Below are 26,722 nucleotides of genomic sequence, written 5' to 3' on the forward strand. Positions count from 1 at the left end.
TCCGAAGAAAACCAAAAGAGTTTAAACGTTAAATTATACATACATCAATTATATTTGTGCAAGCCACAGAAACACCATTACAGATTGCAACACGTGCGGCCAACGCAACGTAATGCCTGACGAGCCAGTTATTTCGCCAGTAGTGTCGCAAATCCGCTAGGATTGCCGCCACCCACTCAAAAGTCGCCCGCCCTGTATGGCAATCTTCGGTAAAACTTTCTCGCGCATTACATGATTAATCAGTGCACAAACATTGTCGTCAGCAGCATCATCAGAGCATCATCGCTGAGTACGAGGATCGAAATATGTACGAGTACGAAACCGAACCGGCGACGATCAACTAAAAACTCCCCTTCGAGTGCTTTTACGATCTACCACACGATCGTTTCACTCACTCTACTGAGTGGCTCCTCCGGCCCGAACGAGAGCCGAACTCTTAATGAAAGTGAAACTTCACCCCATCCATGCCATGGAACCGAACGGAATTTCCGAGTGACCTTCAGCCGACGGTCGAATGAGTGAGTCACTCACCGAAAGCCGCGGGAGATCCGTGTTTACGCAACCACACCTCATGCTGCTGATGCTGGTGGACCCCGGCTCAACTCACGAGACCCGTACCGGATATCAAAACGCGCTTCAGGTGCACGCGGACAAGCGCGCACGATCACTCTCTTCCCATCGAACCCGAGCTCGATTCCGGCTGCAGCAGTGCACGCGACGCGATATGCGGGCTCGGTGAGAGCGAAAGAAAAGAAAGTGGGAGAGAGCCACCCGGGCGAGTGAGTGGTGGTTTCCCTACCACAGCCTACCACCCCGGTGTGGACTCGGGCAGCGGCTCCAGAGGCCAGTTAGCGGAACAAATCAACGTACACTTCATTTAGTTTGAAATTATTTTTTAACACTGACGGTCGAGTTCTCGCGGAGCAGCCACCAGCGCAGCGAACAAGTGCAATCTTTGACTCGAGCGGGTACGCGACGATTTTTTTGAAGTTTTTAAAGAAAAAAAACGGATCTTGTTCGAACAACGATATTAGCGGAAAGTGTTAAAATTATCAACAGAGCTAAAAAACGGAAAATATTAGACAAAACAGTGTGATTTTTTGATAACTTCGTGTAAGTTTCTCTTCGATCAAACCGGTGATGTTTTGTGTGTGTGCTTTTAACTACCAATCAAATCTTTATTTTAATTTTATTTTATTTGGAAAATATGCGTAAAGGAGGATATTTCTATTTTGCTTAAGAGATTTAAATTAAAACTACTCGTCAAGGGATTAAATTTAATTAAAATGCAGTCAGACAGTACTCCAATAAGTGCGACGACACACCCCAAAAAACAGGAAGGATGCTGCTTTCATTCACTAATTTACGTTGAAAAGTTTCCCAAAAGTGCTAATTACTCTGCCCGGTCGGGAATTCGGGGCACGGCTCACACACGGCTCGGGAGTACACCCAGCTACCGGCTGCGGTGGCCGGTGCGGTTCGAATTTCCAGCCTGCATGTTTTTGGCACCCAGGAAATGAGTAAATAGGCTTTCATCGACTGTTTTACAATTACATCCCCTATGCAGCAAGTGAAAATTTCGAGAAAACTGTGAGCAAGGTGCGTTGCGGTGCGATCCGAAGACACACCGTCGCGCCAGACAAGCAACCAAGTGGAGTGCGAACTAATCGATTTCTTCTCTTCCCGGGGTCCGAATGATTGGACCTACGATCGCGAACGAACGGATTGAACCCATCATCGGGGTGTGCAAAGTGTTTGATAGGAAAATAACAAATCAAGCAAATCTTTTGTCCGATTTCGTTCGTTTTTTTTTTCGGAAATAAATATCTGTAGTGTCGGGATGAGGCCAACGAAAATATATAGATGAAAAGCAATATTAATCAACGCGAAAATGAAGAAGGAAGGTGAAAAACGGCAAATTCAGTTTTACGGTTTTTTTCCAGCGCCGCGTCCAAGTGAAGCACCTGAATTATTTATGGGAGATTATCGGCCAAGCTTGTTGCGCATCTTCTCTTTCGCCGCTGTTATCGGGGTGTCGATCCGGCTCGGTTGTTTACTGGCCATAGTGACCTATATCTTCCGGGCCAACGGCTGAAATCAGTAGTGCTGAAGACACGTAAAGCAAGTGCTATGCGCCTGGAATTGGAATAGTTAGCGTGCCAACCGGTGCGTGCTGCGTGAAAGATTTGATGTTTAGTCGGTGAAACTTAAAATCGAAAGAGATGTTTGATGAGAGGCGAGTCTGTGTGTTCAATATTCATCGAGCGAAAATCGTTGTTGTTCGACCACGTGCTGTAGAAAGTGTGGTGTGGACCTTGTCCCCCGAACTAGGAACACGTCTACGAGTCGAACGAACGGAACAGGTCTTTAAAACCGGATACGGCGGATTGAATCGGTGTCAAGGATTTCGAAGCTCGCACTCAGTGAAAGTGAACTGTTGATAACGCCAATTAGTGACATGGTGACAATGTGCGCGGAATCTAACCGTAGGAATAACCAGTTAATCGACGGACTTTGCTACTGAAAGGGTGCAGTGAAAGTGAAGAAAGCCAGCAATGCAAACAAACGAAAGACACGGAACAATGGCTAGGTTGTTTCAAAGAATGGAAAAAAAAATGCAAATTAGGAATCCCATTGGATAAGTACTCGAATAGGATTGCTTTATGACTGACTACCTTTGAATAACCATAAACAAGTAGATGTTAATTATACACTTGATGATTACTCTTCTTACAGTAGTTACATGATGTTTACCGTTGAATTAGCATTTCTATTGTAGGAAGGTACGGGAACGCAAACAACTAGCACAGCCATTAAATGTGTTAATCACTGCATAAGTAATTTCAATTGATAAATTGCAGTTAACAGTAGTACTCAATCATCGCGCAAGATTGTTGATTTATCAGGTGGTCTTTCGCAGTACGACAGACATCTGATTATTATAAATTTACTATTATTTTAGTTCAATTAAAAACTGTTCGTTGCGGTGCATTTTCAAAATTTCAAGACATACCGACGTTCGGTGTTGTCGGCTACTAAACGAGTAGAAGATAATCAGCGAATTATGAAGGACCACTGAACGGATCCTCAAAATTTGGTGAAAAATTTGTCAACACTGTCCACACAGAAAAATTCATAAATTTTTTGGTAAACAAAATCCGGAATCCGGAACAACCCACTTTGAGCCGAAAATATCTACTTTTTGATCACAAAACAAAAACCAATGTGTCACTTCTATTCCTGTTTTAATATTGATTTTATCGTCAAAGCCCAATGCAAATATCTACCTTGGCGTCAAATAAGTGAATGATGGAACACTTTACAGAACAAAAGTTGTACAAGTAGGGTTCATTTCTAATTCCCGTCGTAGTAAGGAAAGCCACTCTAATTTTCATCATTTCTTAGGTGGATTCAATGAATACTCCAAAAGCTCTGCTGCTGATTTGACTCAAACACACTTACCTTCCGATCCGTGCCCTTTGAATTCACTAAAAAGCAATAAATTAAGCATTTGATTGAAATTACGCCACTGACTTTGTATCTTAAATTCGTCGTACCGTTTTAAAATCCGTCCATCAAAATTTTTCATCGTCCGAACTAAAAATCACAATAATGTTTACGAAGCTAGCGCGCATGTATTTGTGTAGGACGGCATGACAAATGTTATTCTGCAAAATTTCTGCAGGTCATGCAAGTTTTCCCGGCTGCAGAATAACGATTGGAGTTGCGTGAGTTATTTTCATTTTATGAATGACGGAAATTGAAATTTTCTTCTTCGTCGCACGAAAAAACGTAGGAAATTTGGCTGCTAGGAATTCTTTAATGAAAAAAGGCATTTAAATAAATCTCAGCTCGCTTTGATTGATCGCGTATGACAGTCAACAAACTAAAATATTAGGAAATAACTAATTTTTCATTGAGTGTCATAAAAATCGTTGATATTTTTAATAATTTGTGTTGGATAGGACGGAAATAGACAATTACGACGAAGTAGCAACATACCCTAGCTCTTATTATCTACGTCCTTATGAAGGAATTAAATATTGTGCAGCATAACTGCTTGATGTGCACTAATAGATGGATATTGGAAATTTCTAAAGGAAATTTTTTGATACGTTTCAATTATGTTCAAAACAAATTGAACGTAAATAATCTTAAATATGACATAGTTATTTCTGGTTTAACTCAATTTTGATAAGGCCATTACAAATATTTTTTGAAGTTTTTGTAACCCCCTCACTCCTCCCCCCCCCCCCTCCCTTTGAAATTGGCTTGAAAAATCAAGGGGCAAAAAAATAATTTGTGGGATTAAAATTAATTGTGCCTGTGGGCTCTACAGCCTAAAGAACTCGAAAAATGAGTGTACGAGCGGATTGAACGCTTCTAGCATGGAACAGATATGGAAATTCAAACAATGGAATTTCTGAAAATCGGCAAAAAAATTTGCTTTCGTTTTTGTCGTTCTTTTCGTAGGGTTTTGCATGGAAAATAATAACGTGTACTGTGAACGTATCATATTCTGCGCAGTTAAGACATTTTTATGATTCTTCCACTATTCTAAGTATCCTAGATTTAAATTAACAACGTGGATAGACTGAACGAGTAGTGCTACGGTTTAGAATATCTGGTAAAAAATATGGGAATTATAAGTCGACCAACAATTGAGTATATTTTTCGTTTTGTAAACTTATCCACGGTGCCTAATTCTGCGCACTTTCTTACCCATGTTCCTTATTCTGCGCGTGTTTACTCCTAATTCTGCGCACCCAAAAAGTGAAAATAAATACTCCTGCCATGTTGTTTATGTCTTTATACGCTGAAAGCACACCAAAAAATCCGGCATTAGCCATTACCATAATTAAATCCATGATCCGGCCTTCTTGTGCTGTCCGGGTGGCAAAGGAATATTGTTATCATTTTGATTGCCTCATTTTAAATATGTTATTCTCAGTAACGTGAAGGGCGAATTGATTCGGGTTTTCTGCATACTGAACATTACACTTTAGACTAATATTAAAAATTGTGTTTTCATATAGAAACCACTTCCCCACTCTCTGACAGCCCCATGCGGTTAGACATTAAAAAAAATAGAAGACATGGTTTCAGGAATTGGCGCTCGTAGGTTCGGACCCCGAGACACAGCACAGGATGCCAATCAATGCAAGTTAAAGATGCTACTTGAATTTTCATGCCTCTATACCTCAACCATTTGGGTGAGGTTGCGTATTCTTTCGCGATTTCTTCGTAGGATATATTACTGCGCAGAATTTGGAACATGAATAAAAAATCTGTGCCTAAATCTGCGCATTATTGCATCGCATTTTTCTAAGGAAAGCAATGCATGCAATCACTCTTTTGGTCTAAAACATGACCAAAACTAATTATTCTTTCTAATTATGCTGGATAATTTGATCATTGCAAAGAATTTCGATCATAAATTTGTTAATTTTCTAGAAGGACAATCTTAGCGTTGGTGCTAACGGCGATGTTTTTTATCATATAAAATACTTTCAGTTTCACGTTAAATTATTTCGCTCTCAAATATTATGGTCCGTTTGTGAATAATGGCGTAATATTCAATAGACATTTATAAAAAAATAACGCAATGATCATAGTTATGCACAATGCTAAAAAATATTTATATAAAGATAAATGCGCAGAATTAGGAGCTGCGCAGAATTAGGTACGGTCACGGTACTTATTTCCATTTTCCCCCAAAATCAAGATAAAAGCTAATTAAACAGCATAAAAAAATTTTTGGCGCCCGTGAAACGAACTCAAATTACTTCCAAATTTTGTCAAAACATCAGAAGAATCAAATTCCATCCATTCCATACTGTGCGAAATGCAAGAATAGTCCATTTTGCCCAATTCACCTCCATATACATAGATAACCTAATTAAAGCGATTAAAACTAACTCCAAGGTAAAAATAGTCTTCAAAAAATGGGTATTTTATCATACTGAATAACTTTGGAGAACAGTTGAAAGCAATAAATTAATTGGATGAGGAGTTATTGAGCAGAATTGAATTTTATATTTACTTTTTAAATAAATCATTATATCTCGCAACTAGCAAAAAATAGATAGTTACTATATTCAGCAAAGTTGCTTATTTTACTGTGTTCTATAATTTTTCTGAAGAAAAAAAATTTTTTGGACGTATTCAAAAAAACAAAACGTTGTATCACCTTGATAGATGAATATAAGGTCACCTTGATAGTTTGAAAAGATGCGCTGTATTTTATTGATAAACTTCTCCAAAAACACCATAGTTGAAAAATTACGAATTTTTACGCAAATGAACGTGTTTTTGTAGATCTAGGAGAGAGAATCAGGCAAAACGAACCGATTGTGAATTCATCACGGTACTAAATCGATGACAATCAACTCTCCAGATGTCTTTCGAGTAAATTGGTACTATCCGAGTTTATTCCTCTGTCTTTGAATTAGTTTTAATCGCTCTAATTAGGTTTTACTATGTATTTAGGGGTGAATTGGACAAAATTAACTGCATTTCGCACAGTATGGAATGGATGGGATTTAATTCTTCTGATGTTTTGACAAAATTTGGAAGCAATTTGAGTTCGTTTCACGAACGGCAACTAAGTTTTTATACTGTTTAATTAGGTTTTAACATGATCTTTGGGGAAAATAGGGCAAAATGGACCACTTCCCGAAGTCTGCGCAGGACGAAACGATCACCAATCGATTTCTTGCATTTTTTACATAAGAATAGGTATGTTGTAAGATTCCAAACCAGCGGCTTCCAATTCTTAGGATTACGAGCTCGTTTTTGCCCATTGTGCGCTGGTTGATCGTAATCAAATTTTTCTTTCTGAGAAAATTATCTAATTTATGTACCTAATTCGATATCAGCTGTGTACACTCTTAAAAAAGTTTACCCGCAAAGTGGTTAAACCTACACAAAATGCCATTAAAGTGTACAAACTCAGATTTTGAGAAGTTTTTCAACCAAAAAATTGGTAGTAGGAACTTAAAAGTGCGTTATTTGTGACAGAAAAAAATCAATTATCGGTAGCAAGTAGCCAAAATTGGTTTAATTTTTTTGCCCGAAATTTGAGTTTGTACACTTTAAGGGCATTTTGAGTAGTTTCAACCTAGCTTTAGCTAAATCCGTCCTAGTAGTCCACAGTGTTAATGGTCTTGAGAAAATATGTGTTAAATTTGTTTGTAAAATACTTTGTGCCTTTTAATGCTTTATATTGGATTGACGATCAGATAAACATTGACGTCTTACCCGCCGCTCTTGTCTTATCTTACCCATTATTTTCGAAAGAATTTGGTCTAAATTTATTAGGGTTTATTCCTAATTGCCTTCGTAGTAAGTAACAGTAACACACGTATCTTCCGATCCGTGAACTTTGAAATCACTGAAAAGCGTTTATTAAAGCATATTATTGAATTCACGCAACTGACTTTATTTCTTAAATTCGTCGTACCGTTTTAAAATCCGTCCATCAAAATTTTTCATCGTCCGAACTAAAAATCACAACAATGTTTACAAAATAAGCGCGCATTTATTTGTGTAGGCCGGCATGACAAATGTTATTCTGTAAAAATTTCTGCTGATCATGCAAGTTTTCCCGGCTGCAGAACAACGACAATGCGTTGTTGGAGTCATTTTTATTTATGAATGACGAAAATTAAAACGATTAGTCGACATTTTCTTCTTCGTCGCATGAAAAAACGTAGGAAATTTGGCTGGCAGGACTTCTTTGATGATAAAAAGCATTTAAATAGGTCTCAGCTCACTTTGATTGATCGCGTATGATAGACAACAAACTAAAATATTACGGAATAACTAGTTCTGCATTGTGTGTCATAAAAATGCTGATATTTTGAATAATTTGTGTTGGATAGGACGGGAATAGGCAATTACGACGAAGCAGCAACATACCCTACCTGATAGTATACAAACTGGCGAACGATCTTCATTAGTTTCAGCACACAAGTTAGCGACAAGTTTTTCTGGTTTATTCCAAATTATTGAATGGTTTTTGCTGAACAGACATGTTTCCCAAGACGCGCGTTCGGTCATACCCAAAATTCCGCAATTGGTCGAATTTGCGGGCCATTAAAGGGATTCATGTCTTTTGGAACGAATTTTACATCTTTGGAGTTTACCCTTAAGAATAATAGTCGTTTTGGTTTTCCCATATGTTCTGAATATGACAAAGCGAATCTGTTGCAGAGTAAATACTACAAATTTTGAACTGTGCTTCAAACTATTTCCACTTTTTTGTGGAAGTTGGAAATGTTAATTCTCACATATTTTATCTGAAAAAATAGTGAAATGGTGAAAAATATCGGCCTTCTTATATTATCTTCTGTTGATTACGAAGAGACAATCCATAAAGCTGATTATAACACTGGTTTTTATTGCCGATGTCGGGAAAGTAGACGGAGACCAGCCGTAGACGAAGCCGTCCAGCACCATATCCCGTGAGGAAATCCTCTTCCTTTAGTCGAACGCCTTCGTTATACGATTACACTCAACCCCCGCTAATATGACAAACACCTCGTTCAGATTGGGCGTGTTCATTTTTAATCTGGATATTTGGTAACTCTATTCATTTTGACATACGCGCAAGACGCGCACCCCATGAACTTGTTGTTTTGATTTGACGAAAACAAACGTTTGTAGAAGAGGTAATTGGCTCGGCAGTTTCACTAAAATGGTCTTTTTTGAGTGCTGGAGAGACGTAAGTTCTGTATGAGCTATATTGCCAAAGCTCTTGAGCAAGAGGAAACGCTTTAAGTTTTTTTGCTTTTTTTTTACAATTTACCCGGTCAACTTTAACGTCAATTGTGTATGACGCTTGATCGGTTTTTAATGTGAACGCAACGCATCGATTTTTAATGTGAACGCATTCAAACAAGGACAGGACTATTTTTTCGACCTGTTTTCGGTTTTTTCACTTATACCTTCCATTTTCTTTAACTTTCCTGATGACAATTGGGGTTTTGTACTCTATTGGTGCACAATTTTTCGACGTTGTTCTGCATTCTGAAAAAAACCCTACTGGAAAAAATATACCGCTCAGGATAACGAAATGGCAACGGTTTCTAACTGCATCCTTACTTTCTGCTACAGTCTTTAACTATTCACCGAGGCGACACGTTTTCCGGAATAAGCAGTTTGTGGGTGAAGCATAATATTAACTCATAATTAAAACATTCTCATAAAGTTTTATTGACCTAAAGCAAAATTGGTCTCAACCTGTAGCTAGCTGTAGCTGCCCTACTTACTTCCAAAAATAAAGAATTAAATGGTCCCAATCTGGTGAACTAATAAACAAACGAATTGACGTAAAAGTGTTTCAAGTCCGTTCGCGGTCGCGGTTTACTGCGATTTTTGTTCGATAGTATGTTCTTGGTAAACTACCAGATAGGGTGATTTGTGTATTTTAGACAGACGTAACGCATACTTTATTTTGGACAGGCAAAATTTTGACGAAATTCAAATGGCCATCACATTTACAAAATGGGACATTTTTAGATGAAACTGATTGCATTCAATGGAGAAATTTAGTTTTTCTAAAATATTTCAAAATTCGCTGTGACCAGTGGACACCGGAGATATTTCGGTGTTGTTGGGAGGTATGTCAAAAACTGAATTTCAGCATAGACTGTATGAAAATTTAATGATATTCATATTTTGTTCCAAAATTAAACCTAATTTTCAGTCGATTGGTGAAAAGAGGCTGGAGATCCGTCCAGAAACAATCAAGCTACGGTCATTTCCGTGAAATCAGTCCCAGTAACCCCTCACTAACACAGCTGGATTCCTGCTTTTAGATCATAGTGCAGGCGATTCCCGTACCGAGTTAAAGGTATCCCGCGGATTCAACTCTTGGATTCTCATATAAGAATCTTGGTTATATAAGCAAGACATTCTGTATGAATCCTATGCAGTATTCCTTCACACAATTCCAATGCGAGGAGACCCAGTAACTCTGTACGAATCTTTTTGATTCGTCTTGGACATCTATTGCTCTGACCATTTTAGACATGAGGCATTCCATATTTAAATTCGAGTATCAAACTTTAAGGTTTTATAAGCCGCTGACACTGGAAGCATTTCCAGATCCGCAGTTTGCTATGCAACAGGTTTTAGATACCCCGGTGGAAGTGGACCGAAACCAAATCAATATGGATGTGAAACTTCAGGATTTTCAAGCCACGTTAATTTTTGAAAAGTTTGACATCTATTTTGATATAGTTTCGGTCTTGATTTAAAATGGCCACAAAGGTAGAACGTTACTGACAACATTCCCAGAACTGATTTCACTGAAATGGCCATATCTCGGTTGTTTCTCGACGACCAGTGCTCGAAATAATTGACAACCCTGCATGAAAGCGACTATAAGACGTATTCGGTGCATACACTTTTACCGCAGGTAGTATTCTTTTATCTGTCAACCCATGGACATGACTACTGAGCTGCTGACAGTGTTTATCTTTCTCAGTTTTCTACCCTTCAATACAATACATTCATGCATTGCCGTGCTAAATGATTGCTCGTCTAACCAGTCAGTTAATTTTCTTGCATTTGACCGATATTTTAGGTCTCATAGCTTGGTTCTTTAAGGAGAAATCAGTCATCATTGACACTGTCAATTTCAAAAGCAGTTTTTTTACTTGAAACAAAAATTTCTATTCATGAAAATATATTCGCTATGTTCAGATTGGTAAGAAAAATGCAGTGAATACATTTTTTAAAACACAAATATCCCCTGTTTTGGACCCAAAAACTGTTAATTATAAAGTTAAAAATTTAATGATTGTTCATTTCCCCTTAAACTGCATGTACTTGTACTGTACTTCATATGAGCAAGTAAATGTGTTTTTGTAAAGAACGAACATTAGAAGATCTGGGAAAAATTATATGCAAACCGCGAAAAATAATTAACTGTCCAGGTGGGACCAATTCTAAGCACTGCTTGTCACCAATCGACTGATGATGAAATCTAGTTTTGCGATAAAATTCGAATATTATAAAATTTTCATGACATAAAAAGATACAAATACAAGCGATGAAAAAAATTAGTTTTTGACATACCCCCGGACAGCCCGAAATATCTCCGGTGTCCACTGACTACTGTGAATATGGTAATATGTTAGAAAAAACAGTTTTTAAATCCGTCCATCAAAATTTAACAGTGGATTTCTATAATTTTGCCATTCACAATATCAGTACCATTCGATTAGCCTAATAAAAATAATAAGTTATGTTGTAAATCTCTATATTTCACTTCTTTTCCTAAAACAGTTCAGAATGTTCGTTACTTTATGACGAACTAAGAAGAATTGAGATCTATAACACTAAAATAACTTATTCTTGCCAAGTCGTCATTTCGGGCCTTGGAACTATTAGCAATTGATTTCTCGTTTATCAATAGCATGACTTTTGAGTCATTGATAGGAGTCATGTAGTGATAAAAGTTACAGCCCAACTTATGCATTCATGAATGATAGGACACGAACTACATATTTAGTCCCACTTTATTCATAAATGTATAAATTTTTAGGATCCATGAACGGATTTGCTCTGTATGATAGAAAAACGTTTGTCAAGATTAAATTCCTTTGTTAATTTTATTTACGACAAATACGTATTTTGCCTACGACTTGCAGGCTTCACCAATTTCTATTTTCATTCAATCTTCGTAGGTATTCTACGCTCATAAAAACTTTAGTCAACAAATTTGCTGTTTTTATAAATGCCTCGATTTATGGCATTCCATGTTGACCTCGAAGGTCGTACATAAGCCAAGGTCGTACATAAGCCAGTCATCGTATTGTCTATTAAACTCAACAAATAGGATCGTTGCCCTAGGCCCGCTTTGTCCTTGTACTCTACTGATTGCCTGTAAAGTCTGTTGAATAGAAAAACAAAAAGAACAAGTTTCGTAAACGGTACGTAGCATTTAGACTTTACTTTGTTAATTTTTTTATTTTAAATAAAAACGAAACTGTCGAGTGAATTTGATGAAATTTTCCCAGGATACGACTAGGTACCTATTTCACCAGCACAAGGTTTGATTAAACTAGCATAATTAAATTTCTCAACAGACCTTTATTGCAATAACTACTCAGGTGTAAAACCTGGAAACCCCGAACAAATCAAATGAATGACGGCATGTGCTTCAGGAGACAACATTTTGTTTTATTGATGTCTGCCTTTATGGCATCTTTATTGGCGCTATTACATAGCAATACATTATGTTTTTTTTTACACGCGCTTTATGTCGTGGAGTGAAAAAAAACCTTATTGTTTGTTTGTTCGATAAGACAGTTTTGCACATAGTTTTGGCCAAACCGCGACCGCATTCCGAATTCTTCAATTTCATTTCCATTGATTCCATTAACGGCAAGGTCGTCAGAGTACATTTATGGCAGTCAGCATGGCACCGACTATCACCCTTCCCTTCCCTTCTTCAGTGTACCAACATGCTCCCTTGGACTCGGGAAACCATTACAAAAATATAAAATTAGTTCAACTAATCTGCTAGCCGTAATAAGATCTTGCAACTCGAAGCACTAAACATTGCATTCTATAAGTTCTATTACTTTTTCGGTCATTAATTACACTAAATACTGAGATTAGTAACCAATTACTATTCATCACTATATTTTCACTTTTTCGCCGTCGGTTTTTCATTTATTTTTTTCAGCCGTTTCAGTCGTCAAATCACTCGCGAAACTTAACTTGAGGCATAAAAACTTTAATTTACCACCCGAACAATTATTTTAAGAGATATTATAATCATTTTGCCCAAATTGTTCAATTGAATTGATAGGAAAAACTTCACTTCGTTTCGATTGCAATTCCGAATCCGCGACCGTCGTTGTTGTACGTTGGCAAGGAAACGGACGTTTATATGGAGTGATGCCAACGTAAACATTTGAGCATGAACTTGACCAATTATTTTCGCTATTAAATTAAGGGTCGTATAATGTCGATATTATAAGTATATATAATATTAACTGACAATAAAATTAACCGTAAACAACATTTTATGTGATAGAATTACTGTCGGATCTAGTACAACAGCAAAAATAGATCCACGATTCTACGTTTTATAATTGTTCACAACAGATTATTATCTGCTACTAGCAACTCTGTTCTCCTGGAAAAGTGCCATAGCATAAACAAAACGGTAGTGGCAACAAGTACTGAAATCAGTAAAAAAGCAGCTAGACTCTGACGACCTTCACCTTAATGTTAAAAATTTTTGTATAAAAGATCTTCTTTTTACGATGCAAGTTTTATAACTTTAGCTGCTTTTGAGTTTTAAAATAAAATCACAACGCAAGAAAATAAAAAAAACACAGTAGTCAAAGTTCATTTTGCATTTCGTTCGTGATTTAATACACAGAAAAATGGAGGTTTAGAAATAAAACCGATTCAAATTTTCGAGAAATTTGAATTTATAAATCTTAATAATTAAATTTCGTAAATATTATCCTTGTGACTAGTATTTTTAATTAGCATGAGGTCGTCCAGGAGTTTTTCTGTATTCCGCACTTCGTTCTTTGCAGTATCAATATTGAGTGAGCGAATTTCTTATTGCTTCTTGTAGGCCGCTTGTTGGGTATATGAAATAATGTAATATTTTTCAATTTTTATTTCATAGCCATAAAAGGACATGTATATTTAAAGCCTAAAATTATTACTTACGTTCCGAATTGACTCATCCCCCTCCTTATAGCGAGTTAATTATCCAATAAATTTGAGCCTAGAAATTTCCACCACACCATTATTCCTTGAGAAAGCCTTCAACAAACACAGCAGTGGCGCGCACACGCACCGTACGAATGCATCCTGCTGATTCCGGTACGCGAGCATCGCAACGCATTAAAATAAATGAAAAATTAACTTTCGCCTAATGGGAGCGGTAAACGCAATCGGCTTAGCCGGAGCTCAGACAGCCTTACAAAAACGCGCCTTCGAGACCTGCCCAAACCAGACGTGCGGTGGGGCGCAAAGATAAGAAAGTTTTAATTACGGAATCGTGAGCCGTTTTTCAGCCGAGCCGTCTGCCTGGGTGTCTGTTTATTTGGCAAAACTTTTGCTTATAATTTCGCGTATCTTTCCCCCCTTGAAACAGGGTGCGGGTTGATCACTTCCAATTTTAGTCCGAACTGCACGCGTTACCGTTCATTTGTTGTTTGTTGCTAGTTTTTTATTTCCTATCCGTTCGTACAGTTCAGAGACCTCTGATTATCTCACTAGATTTAAAGCTAGCTAAGCTAGCTAGTTAGCTAGCTATACGAGATTTCACACCGTTGCGGTTAGTTGAGAGAGAACTTTCTACAAACAAATGAGCCCAAATGTGCGCATGGTTTATCGCATGAGGAAAATGAAATTCCTTACGATTACTGATGACGGCAAGGCGGCCTTTTTTGAATAATTAGCTTTCGGTCTTTTTTTAATGTGCTCTATTCGGTGCTGGATAAGTTTTGAGATACAGGCAAGCTGAGATGCTTAGTGCTGCGAGACTTACTGTTTGTCATGATTTCACAGACGTCATGTGCTATCCGAGGCAGATTTGAGGTATCGAACTGGGAACTTTCATTTTTCCGAATGTGGTATGATTATTTAGCATTTGAATCAGAAACTAGATAAAAAGAGCAATAAAATCCAAGTGATTTCATTTGTATCCGTCTACCCATAGTCGAATAATTCGGGATCAAAATTAGGGTATTTTTTATATTAAAAGTTCTACAATTTCTAAACATGCAAAGGTAGAGATAAGTTACATTCAGCAAAGTTGTGCATTTTTGCTATTTATATAACTTTGTAGAGCATGCAAAAGTCATACAACAACAACAACAAGAGCTAAAATAGAAAAACTGATTTAAACAATTCATATGTAAGAAATAGGATTTTTCTATCTTCGCTGAAGAGATTGAAAGTTACTGTCTTCAGCAAAATTTCTTGTAATAATATGCTCTAAAACTTTGCAGAACATACTATTGTGTTATATTGAAATTGAAGAAAAACAATTTTTTTATTTCTCTATTAGAGGGGTTGATCAAAATTTAAATTCCACCAGACGACAGAAATTTTAATTTCAAGAAACTTTGCCGAAGGTTGCATAAACCTGAAAATAAGTTTTACCACTCAAAACTGTAATGCTCACGTTTCTTTGGTTTTGGACCACTGTGCAACGGTGACATCAACGATTGAATGACTACGAACCTGTACCACATTTTTAACTCATCCTATAATAATATTCTAATCCTAATCCTAATCCTTAAATTTATAGTGGTTAACGTAACATTTTGAGACTAAAGAAAAATATGACTATGCTTCTCAACGAGACTAAGGCAATTAAAACAACAATATTAAAGAATAGCTAATCCACGAGAAAAATCTATTGCAACACTTTTACTTTCGCTGCTCTCACCAATCCGAATGTTTTACGAGACAAAAATAATCCACGTGCAAATTCCGCCGTAATTAAATCAACGCGAAACAGATAATCCATTCACTTTGAACTAGCCTTTGACAGTAGCTTTTCTGTTTTCCATTGAAATGTGGGAAACTATTGCTTCTCTTTTCCATTTCTTCATCAATCTGACCGATGTTTTACCGACTGCCGTGGCAGGCCAAACAAGCACAACAACCATAACATTGTTTAATTACTGTAAACTGTTTGTGAATTCCTCATCGCTGAAACCAAGCAAATAAAATGCGACGTTGACAGTCCAGCCTAAAGTTACACGCAACAAAAACAAAACCTTACAGCTCTTCCTAGCTTCAACGTGATCAATGCACAATAATGTTGGTCATGCTTCCAACGATCACCGCAACCGGTCCACGGGGAAACAATAATCGCGGAAAAAAGCTAGCGCCGAAATTACGCCACCTTAATGGTGGCATAATGGCATGAGTACAGTTGCTTGAACTAACCTCTTACGACTGTGTGTACATCATCTTTGCAAGCTGTACCTTCCTACCTGCCTATGTATATCAAGCTTCTGCCAGGAGGCTAAAGCTAGTATGTTTTACTGTATTCATGTATCATCTTGCGCCGTAGAATTACCGTAGAAAGAGGGCCAATACAGGATTGTTTGAACCGCTAATTTGGCATGATTAGCCGTAAAGCAGTGTTGAATGAGCCATCATAGACTGCCAATTTACGGGGTGAATTACGCACCGGCCGGCCGCGGCCACTTTGGCAAATCGACCAGGTGCCGAAAAGCACGTTTCCATACTTGAATGTATTATTGAAGCGTATCAAAGAGTCATGCTTAAAGCAACTGTTTCTCCGTTTATTTATATCTTGACTTCTGATGGAAGGTAGCAATATGTATAGTTAGCGGAAGAAATTTTCGTTACCCGCAGTTTATGTAAGTCCTGCCATCGATAAATTAAAATGACTTACGGTATTTTCAATACCAACGCCCTTGTTAATTACTAGACTGTAATAATCTCAAATAGGAACAAAGAAGAAATATGATTTCTTTTAAAATCTATTGTCAGAAATCACTAATTATTTATTTCACAAAATTTTTACCTGCAAAATCTTTTACTGCAAAACCAGTCAGTACCTACTGGTTTTTACAGTCTTCTCCATCACATAAGGATTGCAGATGTGCTACTGTGTTGGTGGTTTGTTGGCATTAGGGAACCGCCAGCTTCGGTGAAGAAAAACGGTCCCATACTTAATAAGCGTTACTTCAATGACTTTCCCTTACCTATTTTTCGGCCCCTTTTGCTTGACTAAAAAGTTAAAGTTCGACTTTGATTCAAACTTCGAACACTTTCATGGTCAACATTCAAACTTCGAATATTTCTCTAACAGACATTTACAGAGTTCCTTTTTCATCTTTAAAATAAAGCAAATAAAACCGTAGAAAGTGTATTAAATCTGATATTTATTTGTTGAAGATAATTTCATCAAAACACTGTCTAAAACTACACTTGAAGCGGTTCATAAGAAAGGCTTACATACCGAGCATTTCGGCTGGTATCTCGCCAATTATCCATATAATGTTAGTGATATAATGTAATGTGTTCAAGTTCAAGGTCTCAGTCGTTGCTGATTATCTCTAGATATAGACGAGAGACTTACGTAACACAAAAAAAAAACAGATAGTAGGTCCAACTAAAGGGCTGAATTGATTACTAGACTAGCTGCTCAGTTGGTTCATTATTTTGCTACCTATGACATGGCATGGAGCGCCGTCTTTTTGAAACCACATATATGCCGTATCCTGCCCTTGTATTTGGAGTAAAATACAATAATTATCGGTTGATAACAGATCCTACTGACAGTAACATGACGTCCATCTTCATTTTGGAAGAAAATACCGATGACTAAGTCCGCCGGCCCGCAAACCGTGCTTTTTCTGGGTGCACCTGGGCTGCTGAGTAGTGCTGACCACATCAAATGCGATAATGCAACGACGACATATCATTCAACCTGAAATGTACTTCTTCGCTGGTCACATTTTTTGGTAAAAAAGCGAAATGGCGCACCTTTTTCTCAAGCTGTAATTCGTTTACGAAGCTCAAAAGTTATAAAAGTCTTTGCCAAGCTACTATCAACAAAACAAAAAAAAAAGTTTGTTCCAATACGTTGTGTAGTTTCTGAGAAAAAGGTATATAAAGTTTGAAAATCGTGGTTTTCAGGAGCGGCGTTTTATTCCGTCGAGGTTGTTCCACGCCGCACTGGAACGCTTATATGTATGATCGTTTTTCGGCCACTTTCCGTGGTCGGATCATTACGAAATTAATATCAAAATAAGCGAAAAGACTGCAGAATCAAAATCTGAGATAAAAAAATAATGAACTTTCAAAATTTTTAGTCGTTTATGTCCCCTTAAGTACGTGTAACAATTATGCACAGTACTAGCTGACTTCATTGAAAAATGATAATTCTGTTCTTATAGCAATTATATTAGGTTTTCTGTGCTAAATGGGGGCTACTTTTAGCAACGCTAAGCAAATGAATGTATTTTATTATAATTACGAAATTATTCAGTCAAATTTTGGCAAGTTTTAAATAATTCATAAAAGCTCACATATTTTCATATTTCATAATTCTACATATTTTCAAGTCAAGTAAGTAATTTTATTTCATATAGAAAGAGAGAAATATTTCCATTGTTTGAATTTCTGTTTCGTGTTATTTAGGCTGTAAAGCCCACAGATAAGTGATTCTATAAAAAAAATTGACTGATATCCCACAAGTTAATTTTTGCCCCTCGATTTATCAAGCCATTTTCAAAGGGAGGACAAAAACTTTTAAATTAATTTGCAATGGCCTTATAGATATTCTTCACAAAGTAAACAATTATAACTGTGTAATAATGTAAGCAATGTAAACAAACCTAGTGAGAGTCATTTTTTGCTGACAAGAATAGTAAAAAAACCCTCACTCGATTTTTTACATTTAGCAATTATTCTCTCTTGAAAATTTGGTGCTGATTTTCATTTGATTTTGCCGCAAATGTCCAAAATATACCAGCGTAACACTCTGTCCAAAATAAATCAATCACCCTATGCGTATTGTTTTACTACGATGGGTCTCGCAGTTACTGTTGGTTGTCCACAACGACGTCCAGACAATCCGGTAGGCTACCGATATGTGTTTCTTATCCTTCGAACAGAGGAAAACTTCACGGTGGTACGGCTGGTTTTTCTCGATCGGGTGGAAAACTTTAGCAGTGAAGCGTACGGTGATTTATCGATTTTAGAATAAAGTTGCGTGTACTCTATTTTGGACCAAACAGAAAAACGTTTCCCTACCGATGTTGTAAATATAATTTTATACCGGAGCGAATTTGCACATTTTGCACATTGCAATTCGTATAACTTTTGGTCTATTTCTGACTCAATTTAGAACAGCGAAAAGATCGTTTTAAATTTTGTAGGTACGAGGTAGTAACATTTGACAGGAAAAACCAACAATAAAAGTGTTGAAATTTATAAAGCTATCGCCATTTCTTCAGCAGACTGATTGTGAAATACATTAATCAATCCATCTCAAACAAAAATTGCTTCGGTTTTATCGCTTGGAGTTGAATATGCATTTCTCATATATGGCATAAACACACGAAATCACCGCTGCACAGAGCTGCCATAAATACAGATATTTGTGCATAAACTTGGGACCCTACCGTTTTCTCCGGAGTATTTTATTTTCTCGATCTAATCTTTTAAGTAACATAAAAAATTTATGGAGTACTTTAAAGTTCAGGAACATTAGTAAAGGTAGAAATCACAGCAACTGAAATAATTGATGGATCCCAAATTTATGCATGCACAAATATTTGTACTTGTGGCAGCTCTGCCGATGCGGATTGATCTGAATTGAACAATTTTGCCAGTTCTATTTTCAATTTCGCTGGTCCAAATTTGATATAACTCTGATCTTAATACAGACCACCGTAGAAGATGCCCTTAATGGGGTAACACAACAGGAAGGTAACTTATTTGTTTCAAGCTTAGCATCTTCAATGGTAAGATACATTTGTAGATAATATTGTTTTGAGCAACTTTACTGAAGAAAGAAAGTGGTTTCTCTTAAGGGAAACAAGTTACGGAGCGAAACTTGCGGGTACCTTCTTAATATTGTTTTTTTCAAGTAGCTCTTTTATTTCAACTCTCATAAACATTAGATGTTCTGAAAAATAGTAGACAATGCTAAGTTGCATATTTTTGTAGAATATGTGAAAACTCTACAATTACCGGTTAAGGACCCTGCTTTATCGACAGTTACGAAGCTACTGCAATGATTCTACTCATTCCAGCAGCCCAGCGGTGATTCGAACATACGATGACTGGCTTCTTAGATCAGCATTGTACCTCGAATCTAATTGCACAGTAACCCAAAGGGTACATCCATAGGGTAAATGGGGTATTTTGGCCCATGCGTTACGCTCTCTCTATTCTAGCCTATTCCATTTAATTTTTCAGTAATTGGTCAAAATACACCGTTTACCATATTTCTCCAAACATGAATACAAGGTGCCAAGGCGATGCTCACTGATTGTGTTTCGACGGGCGTATCGGTCAATTCCGAGCCAACATCGAGCACCCACGTTTAGGGATTCCAATGAATATGGTAATTACAAAAAAACCTTAAAACCTTAAAACCTATCTGATTCGCGGTCATGTATACCTTACTTTTGCTAGATTTTTGATAGTCGCGATATTTAAAGTTCTATTGCGACCAGGAGCGGACTGGGAGCCAAAGGGCCCACCGGGCCTTTGAGATTAGGGGCCCCAGTCTGCAATATTCTCATGACAGTAAAGTAACACAAAAAACGGCATCTACTCAAGAGACATCAGCGTTACAAGGACAGTACATCGAATAATTATGGGATCTATTTTGTAAGTCATGTCGTGCAACTTGACTCGACCCAGTCATTGTCGAGTGTCGAGTACCGGGAGAACGGGCAGCATAGCGGCTCGATGCACGATCGAAACAAAACAAACTCACTTGTCGTTAGGACCGAGTCAATCCAATCTTCGCTACTTTGAGTTTAGTTTGTTCAGTCACCACCACAGATGTTGTTCTATCAACAATATCCGCAACTTTGAAATCAATGAAATAATTGTGCGTTAAATTCTATATTCATGGACTTTTTGGAGGATCTGTCGCAGCGTGAATATTTGATTCTTTACTGACCGTCCTTCAACGAACCCGGAAGAGTACTTTCCACATTCTGATGAGTGCCACTGTGTATCTTTGTCGCTAATGCAGCGATTTTCTTAAATACCACCCATTTATCGTTCTGCAGATGGTTATTTCTGCAGTTAAGTTAAAGGGTTAACTACAAACAAAATTGCAAGTATCAAATAAGCTGATATAAATGATAGGATCTCACCAGTTCAATATATATGAGTAGCTTACTGCGCCTACACGTCAGAACAGAGAAAAGAATCGAGAGACCAGGATTTTAGAATCCAGAGGATTCTTATTTCATAGTACAGGCGATTCCCGTACCGAGTTATAGCTATCCCTGGGATTCAACTCTTGGATTCTCCTATAAGAATCCTGCTTCTATAAGCAAATAATTCTGTGCGAATCCTTTGCAGAATTTTTTCATACGATTCCAATGCGAGGTGTTACAATTGGCAACACGGATGGGGGATTTCTTCCGTAAATATAATATCTGAATCCAAGTTGAGATTCGTAGATATTTTATTTACGGAAGAAATCCCCCGTCCGTGTTGCCAATTGTAACAAGTTTTAATTTTCGTTTAGTCCCCTTAATGTATTTTAGTTGTATATAATTAATCGGGAATCGAAAACTACGATTCTGATCTGCCTATATATTAAGCTTTAGGTTAGAAATCCTAGCAGTAGAAACTGGGTAAACTAACTAATTAGTAGTAAGCAAAACTGTAGTATAAAATTAACTGTAGCGTATAAACTTTAGTAGTAAGTAGTATATCCGAATTTAGTATTCAATTTTTCGCGAGATAATCAGCACGTTTAATTCTGTCCGTCTGTTTTGTTATGAATCACTTACCGGATCGATGACAGACCTACCACATCACCATTGACAGCTGTGCATAACATCGATCTCGATGGCAAGGTTGATGTTGATCGATTAACCGAGGGGTTATTGAATAGTGAAGATGCGAGGCCAACTAGGGATGGCCAACACGAGGAATGCCAGAGACTCTGTGTGAATACTTTTGGTTCGTCCTGGTAGCGCTGCGGAAAAAAGAACCCACCGTCTAAAAACGCCAATACAAAGAGCACGTGCTCGCCGGTTCAGAAGAGAGGTTCGCCAGCAACGACACACGGAGTTTCTACAAAACGGTCAGGTGCAAGAATTTTGCCATGCCTGTGATGTGCAATGGTAGTGCTGGTAACCTGCTTACTGACAAAACGACGGTAGCAGCCAGATGGAAGTATTTACAGACGCTGTTGAATAGAGAAGTAAACACGAAGATCAGCAGGTACAGGATAAGAATTTTGAGCGACGGCCAAACTGTGGAGCCACCAACACAGGAGGAGGTCAAAAGAGCAATCAGTGAGCTGAAAAACGGTAAGCTTGCTGTAAAGGATGGTATCCTGGCTGAACTTCTAAAAACGGGGAGCGAGCAGCTGTACGAAACAATTCGCCACCTCATTGTCAGGAACAGAATATGGGAGGAAAATAAATTGATTGGCCTCATACCCCATATTTCTAAATACGGACATCGACTTGAGAGTAAAAACTATCGAGGCATTGCGTTGCTCAATTTTGCCTATAAGGTGCTCTCCCTATCCTGTGTTTTAGACTGAGTCCGTTAGCTGAGCTCTTCGTCGGCGAGTATCAAGCTGGTTTTCATGAGGGTCGCTTCACGATGGATCAGATATTTACCCTGCGTCTAGTAACTGACGAGTTCCGGGAGAACAACTTGCCGACTCATCATATTTTTATGGATTTCAAGGCGGCATACGATTCAGTCAAACGAAATGAGTTGTGACAGTTAACGCTAGGATATGGTTTTCCCACAGAACTAGTTACGTTGATTCGTGTGACGCTGGATAAGTAAAAATTATGAGTCAGAATAGCAGATGAGACCTCACGTGCTTTTGATTTTGCGGATGACGTCGATATCACCGAAATCAAAAGTAGAGCAGCGAAAGAAGCCTTTAGGTCATTTATTGAGAAATTGGGACTTACCATTAGCACCGCCAAAACGAAGTACATGGCGTGGAAATCCAAATGGTGTTGGTGTCGAAGAGGAACTGAATATATTTTGGTATACTCGTGACATGTGACAACGATGTAAGTCGCAAAATAAAACGACTAATTGCAGCTACGAATTGGCCTTTACGCAGGCATTACATTTTGTAGCTGAAGTCCTGTAGTTTGCAAATTCGCATACAACTGACGCTCTAGAGAACACTAATCCTCTCGGTGGCCCTTTACGGACATGAATCATGGACACTAAAAGAAGCTGATCGATGAATGCTTGGGGTTTTAGCGTAAAATTTGGCAAAATCCAAAATGGAGTGTAGCGTAGACGTATGAACCACGAGCTATATTAAGAATGCAAATATGCTGTTATAATGAAGATAGTACAGTGTGGCAGTCTGCGCTGGGTTGGTCACGTGTCTAGAATGCCTGACGAAAGAGTAGCCAAAATTATTTTAAGCAGAGAATCAAGAAGAGGCCGTAGACTTCGGAGTAGACATCGCACTGATAGATGTGCGCTATCGAGGATGATGCACGTTCAGCTGGTGTTCGAGGGGTTTGAAAAAAGGTAGCCCAGGATTGAGTACTGGAGCACCATAATTCATTCGGCGCAGGATCGATAACGGACCGTCGCCACTGAAGTAAACTGAGTATGGAGCTTAAGCCGACAGTTCAACATTTATAAGTAGTCAAATAACTGCGGATGAAATACTAATTCTACTTTTAAATACTCAGAATTGAAGCTGGTAGTATTTTCGGAGCTTGGACCGCAACAGCTCAACTTAAGTGATTTCATGAATCATGGGGCCTCAGCAATTGAATATTCGTGAGTCGTAGAAAAAGTTCAATTGAAAGAGAAATTTTGGTTTAAAGTTCGGGGCCCCAAAAGTCCCATTTGAAGCTGAATTTTCAACCATCAAATCAGCAATCAAACATTCGTGAGTCGTAGAAAGAGTTTAACTGAAATAAAAATTTTGGAAAATCTCATTTTGTGTAACAACGAAACTTTCACTGGGGCAAATGCCCGGTGGGCCAGTCCGCCCCTGATTGCGACTGTTTAAAACCGGCGACTGGCTGCTAGATAGAGTCAGTAGGATTGTTGCACTAGCGCCGTAACTGTCCTGTACTCTAGTAGCCGGCTGTGCAGTATGTCGATAAAGAAGGGTCAAGTCTTAGAAAGACGTTTAAGCTCAAGATTTACTTTTTGCGACTGTTTTACGTTTTCACTAAGAGCTTACTATTGTTTAATTTGACAAAAACTTTTGTTTTCTACGCGTGCATGTGTTCGCGTAATTTTTAATGCGAATTTTTGAATTTATTTGTTATTTTACGCAAATTTTGGAATGAAGGTATTTTGCGCCATACGTACTCCACCCGGAGTCCAGCGTCAATTAGAACAAATAAAATAATGATTAATACAGGCAGATTACATAAACAAACCCTCCTGCTCGCTGTAATGCAAACAGACGCCAACGATGCGCACTAGCAAAAGTGTGCACAAGCCAAGCGCATATTTTCTGCTGAGACACGCGGTCGGCGGTCTCGCATTGAACAGTGTTCGGTAAAGGGTCAAATTACATCCTTGCAATTAAACAATCTATATTATATATTTTGGAAAGAACCTTTTCTCTAACGCCCGCTGTTACAGTAGTCTATCTCTTTTTAGCATTAGGAAATCATTGATAATACCGATGTTTCGATTTAAATTATCGATTTGTGACGACGGTGAACCAACTACCGGTAAAAAAAAAAATTACATAAATCGTCACAAGTCGAATAATAATAAGCTGAGTTTCGGAAATAAAATGGACTATTCTTACACCAGCTTTAAGCTTGGTAGGTTATGCAACCACGACCCCCTAGGTATCTCGACTCAAGGGCTGTCGCTTGTTGATGATAATTCTTGTCCAATGACCCTCTACACTCAGAATATTCTGCACATAACTAATAGTAAATTTCCATACAAAATATCATGTGCCGCATATAAACACAATCCTCCCAGAAATACACATAAAAATTATACGCATATGAATAGTATTTTTCGCGTGCACATAAATGATAACTGTTTGGCACATAAAGATCATTTACTGGGCCCATTGCAAAAATCTATATGTGGGACACATAGAAACTATACAAAAAGTTTTCTCAGTGTAGGCCTTTCGACTCATGGGCGGTCAATTACAAAGCTTAGGCAGAAGTTGGCAGAATTGTAAATACTTCGCCCACCGAGTGATGACTTAGTGGGGTAGTCGTCTGAACGCGAGTGTATAAAGTGCGAATACAATAATGGTTCATTACCTCCATTACCCTACCTTTGGCGTAAAAAGCGACTAGGGTGATGTATCAATTTTGGACAGGCGCACAGTGGGACGGATTCAAAAATAGTGAGACATAAGTAATAGCACCGAAACCCTAAGACATAGCATAATAGTTGCTTCAGAAAAGTTTCTTCATTTAAAAAGCACTTTCTAGTGGTGAAAAAATATTTGGACATTAGGGTGTCCCTAATTAGAAACAAAAAACGCGTTACGCGTATTCCATTTTGGACATTTCCATTTGATTTTGCCTTAAAGGTCCAAAATAGAGTAGACGTAACGCCTGTCCAAAATAGATAAATTACCCTAAACTGCTAGACTGTATCTTAATGTATTTGTATGAAAAAAAGTGAGGTTTGTGTCTAATTGTTTGTATATCCTTGGTTCCCTTCAAACCGATGTAAATTAATCGTTACAGGAGGAATCTGGCTCCCAGGGGGTAAACTTTTAAGCGCTCTACAGACGGAGCGACAAGCGACACTCCGTATGTATGTATGTATAAGTAAAAGTAATTCGTGTGAGTGGTTTGTGTCTTCACTTTAAGCCGTGTTGCCTAGAAAATATGCAGCATGCATACCAATTACTCCATTCATGCACACGAAGCTGCAAGGCAAAATGCTTAAATTGCCTATTGAAGGGCGTGTCACTCGACATGCGATTCAAAAAATACATATAAGAATATGTACCAAAGACATAAGACATATTTTAGAACATGGAATGGAAAATAGACATACAAGAAATAATTATTAGTATAAAATTATACGAATGTAAAGTCCAGGAAAATTCCTATATACTTCAGGCAATGCCACCCGACCGAACCGAGATTCGAACACACGACGATTGGCTTGTTAAACTAGTTTCGAGCCTCGAGGCAAACTAGGAAACTTACATTATATGAAAGGCTTCAAGCTTGTCAAACGAAACCAAGTTATTCAAAATCGGACGTTTTGTACAAAAGTAATCAAAATATAATTGCTTAGGCATCGAATAAAAAAACCGTCAAAACTAAGGATGAATTATCTCTTTTGGACAGGCGTTCCGCGTGCTCTGTTTTGGACATTTACGGCAAAATCGAATGAGAGTGTCCAAAAAAAAGTACGCGTAACGTCTGTCCATAATAGATGGATCACCCTACCTTCCGGGCCAATTTACGAACTAGCCGTAACCAAAGTAACTATACAATAAGGAAGCTCTGTAACCGAAAGGTTAATCGGAATGCAATAGCGATATACCAAAGAAATGAAATGCGGAATACAGAAAATAACTGTCTTAATTTGATCAACGATTGCCGGATGATATCCGCACAAAGAAGGCTAAACCTCACTTTAGCATTATCATTAATAGCGGAGATATTACAAATGATGCCTCTTAGCTCTGATTTGTGTCATTTTTTTAAACGCACACACGCAAACACTATCTGCTAAAGCTCGCACATAACCTGTAGATTGTCAGACTGGCGAAGAATTTCTCCACCGGCCACTTTCGTTCGTCGTTCCCCGCCCGGCCAATTCACTTATCATGAATTACGCTTTCGGCCCCAATTCAAGCTCCTCGCTGGTTTGAGCTTTAGCGCAACCGGCAAGGCAACCTGGATTTGGCACTTGATGCTTTGCGCAATACAATTCCACTAATGCAACCTCCACATCAAGTGGCTGAAGGCCGTGTCGGATTGTCGGCCGACGGACCGGACGGCGAGGAGTTTTGTTGTGATTCCAGCCGAGC

General features: G+C 38.1%; 1 protein-coding gene across 1 annotated transcript in view; it reads left to right on the forward strand.

Moving 5' to 3' along the window:
• The first annotated feature begins 1,053 nt into the window (after window positions 1-1,053).
• Window positions 1,054-26,722, forward strand: part of LOC128741991 (uncharacterized) — a 72,051-nt gene continuing 46,382 nt past the window's right edge. Inside the window, exon 1 of the mRNA XM_053838148.1 lies at window positions 1,054-1,113. The gene's annotated coding sequence lies outside the window, so the exon portion shown is untranslated. The remainder of the gene's footprint in view (window positions 1,114-26,722) is intronic.

The sequence above is a fragment of the Sabethes cyaneus genome, chromosome 3, assembly GCF_943734655.1.
Source record: "Sabethes cyaneus chromosome 3, idSabCyanKW18_F2, whole genome shotgun sequence".
Classification (NCBI taxonomy): domain Eukaryota; kingdom Metazoa; phylum Arthropoda; class Insecta; order Diptera; family Culicidae; genus Sabethes; species Sabethes cyaneus.